Raw genomic sequence first — 3439 nt, 5'->3', positions numbered from 1 at the left:
TTTCTATTCTGTTTCTTAAATAGTGTTACAATAATACTTTCGTATATTAATTAGTCATTTTGACAAATCGGCTAAAGTTACTTCAACCATGAAAATTTTTGCATGGCATCAAAAAATTGGAAATATAATCATCATTCTTAGTCACACTGATTAGTTACTGCTTTCAAAAGAATACCAAAGGATTGCATTTTAACAAGAATAAACTTAATTAAATTACCTCCCTAATCTTAGGAGATATTAGAATGGGAATTTTGAAAATTAAAAATAAAAAAAGGGCCAAAGTATACCCAGTTTACGGTATTTGATAAGATATTGTAAATGCCTTTCTTTGATACAAAAACAGGTGTTATTAATTTAATGGTAAATAATTAAGACTGAAGTAAAGTAATATTTAGTTTAATCGGTATATTTTTGGATTTGGGGTGGGCAGAATTTTTTTAGTTAAAATTTCCTACTTTCTTGGTATAATTATTTTCTGTATTTTTTGTTTGCTCAAGTTAGGTTAGGATGTATTAGATTAGGCTAGGTGATTTTAGGTTACTTCCGGTTAGGTTAACTTTGTATTCCCCCCCCCCCAGTTCCAAAACTATCCCGTTCAATCTACTACCAATAACACGGTTAAAATATCTAGATGATTTTGTCGATTTACGCAATTCTCAAAGTAAAGAAAAACTTAAAAAAAGAAAAAACGAAATAAATTCGTACCTCGTGGTAATTTGTCTTGTCTTGTCTTCTTCACTATGAATAGTGCTGGTTTTCTGCATCAGATTTTTTCCACCCATGTATGCTTCTAATCTTTGTTAATGATTGTTTCGTATTTAATTGTATCTCAATATCTATTTTATTGATTCAATTTTTGAAGCTATATGAAGTAACCAATTTTTTTTTTGAAACTTGTTCTTGTTCTTGTAACCTCATACAGAGGTTGTACATAGGAGGAGATGCGGCACCGTAGTAGTTAAGTCCGCTATGGCCCTGGAATTGCTGAAAAAATAAAAATTGATAAATCTCTACTAAAGTCATTGCTTAATGTACAGTTTTAACTCGTTGCGTCCAGTAAAAACCTTGAAGAAGATACATGTTGCGTGCACTGAAGACCAGACCTCAAAGGAATAGTTGAAACTATATAGACCAATAATAGTTTTATCTGTTTTTTTTTCCTTACATAAATATATGTATATTTATTTTGTGAATGTTTGAGTCTTCCTGAGTCATATAGTTTCTTGAATATTAATGAAAAATTTGTATTAACCGTATATATGACGAGTTAAGTTAATAATTGTTATAGATATATATTCTTCTTTCTATTAGTATTGATCTTCTGTGCGTGTAAAAGTATTTTTATTCATTTTTTTAAAATATTAATTCCAGTAGCTATCAAAAATTGAAAAATAAGTCGTATCGAAGTCCAATTGTTAGTAGCTTTTTGTATGATATATTTGTATGATAAAGGAGTATATCCATTAATTTTAATTAATTGTTTTAGTAGGTCCATCCTTAAGTCTTGATATGAATCGCATTGGAATAATATATGGTTGATTGTGCCGACTCCTTTGTCGCACCAGCAATGATACGTTTCCTTTTTTTTATTTGAAATAATTTGTAGGAAGTTAAAGCCGTTCCAAAAATTAACCTATAATATGTTATGACTTCTCTCCTGTTCCATGTTTTAAGAATTTGTTCTTTTTCGTTTTTCTTAGTATGAATATTCCAGTATAATTTTCCTGAAAGATTTGGTTGATGATTTTTCCAATCATTTAAATCTATTTGTGATATTTTAGATAATTCTGGATAGAATTTTTTTGGATTCAGTTTTACTAAAGTTTTGTTTCCTTCTTTACATGCACTCTTTGCAGCTCGGTCTATGATATCGCTATTTTTAATGTTGACATGAGCCCTCATAAAACCCAGTATTATTGAGTAGTTTTGTTTCTTCATAGTAGCATAAAGATATTTGATATTAAGTACTGTCCATGAAACTTTGTTGTTCCAATGCGTAGTTGATAGGGCAGTGATTACACTTAAAGAATCTGTACATATTATTGCTTTTTTGATTTCATGTTTTTTAATGTATAAGAAAGCTTGTCTTATTGCGAATGCTTCACCATCAAAAATAGACATGTTTTTTGGTAATTGGTACTTGATGGTGGTATTTGTCTCGGCTATGCATAGCTACCCCAACATTGGTGTTGGGGTATTTTGATGCATCTGTATATATTAAAGAATGATCTTGAGCAAATTTTTCTATGTTATACTGCCAAATGTTTTGAAATAATTGCTTTTTCAGGCCTATGTTTTTTAAATTGATATATGAAGGAATCAATGCTTCTATTTGTACCATGTTTACTGAATATTTCCATGCATAACAAGCAATGGATGGTAATTTATGTATATATTGATAGTATTTATTTAATTTAATGTACGCTTCCACAATCCATGGTTTATTTTTCGAATATGGAATTTTCTTATTTTCTAGTAAGATGGTTATTTTTTGTAGTTTGGTAATTAAAGTTGAATTGGCTTTGCTGAAGCTATTTAAGATAAACTTGTTAGTTATCTTCGAGATTTCTAGTTGGATTGGTAAACATTTGGATTCATTTAATAAAGCTATTTTCGGACAAAATTCTGGTTGTGAAAAAATAATTTTGGCAATTTTGTATAAAGTTTGTTCTATTTTGTTATAATATTTGTTGCTTTTATTGTAAAATAAGCTTCCACATAGAAGTTTTGCTATACTTACTTGTTTTAATATTTTGATTAAGGTAAGTGGGTTGTTACCCCACTTTTTTGCAGCTAGACATCTTAGGAGTTGTGCATGGTTTTCTGAACTCCTTAATAGATTTTGCATTTGTTCATTCCAATTGAGTCTCTTATCTAAATACATGCCTAAATATTTAATATATGGTTCCGGTTGTAATTTAATATTATTATACGTTAAGTGATGTTTAAGATTGTTCTTTTTTCGTGAAAAGATTATGTATTTAGTTTTGTTCCAGTTCAATTCAAATCCATTGCTGTGCATCCAGGAGACCAGTGTATTTAAATTGTGTTCTGCAATTTTAATTCCTTTTTCTATGTTGGTAGCAATGGTACTGAGTAGGACATCATCAGCGAATGATATTATTGAGCTGTCCTTCCATTTTTTATTTATTAAGTCAAGAATATATATATTGAATAATACTGGACTAAGTTTACTTCCTTGTAATAATCCTAATGATGTTTCACGAGGCTGCGTGTATGTATTGTTTATCTTTATAAATACCTTTCGATTAATTAGTGTGTTGTGTACAATTCTTATAATTTTTCCTGGAATTTTTAGGTTTGCCATTTTTCTGATTAATATATTCAAAATTACGTTATCATATGCCCCTTTTATGTCGAATGAGGTTACTAACATGGTAATTTACTTACTTACTTACTTACTTATCATCTTTATTGA

Source organism: Thermobia domestica, chromosome 2 (assembly GCF_964235325.1).
Source record: "Thermobia domestica chromosome 2, izTheDome1.hap1.1, whole genome shotgun sequence".
NCBI lineage: Eukaryota > Metazoa > Arthropoda > Insecta > Zygentoma > Lepismatidae > Thermobia > Thermobia domestica.
Note: the sequence above shows the minus strand (reverse complement) of the source record.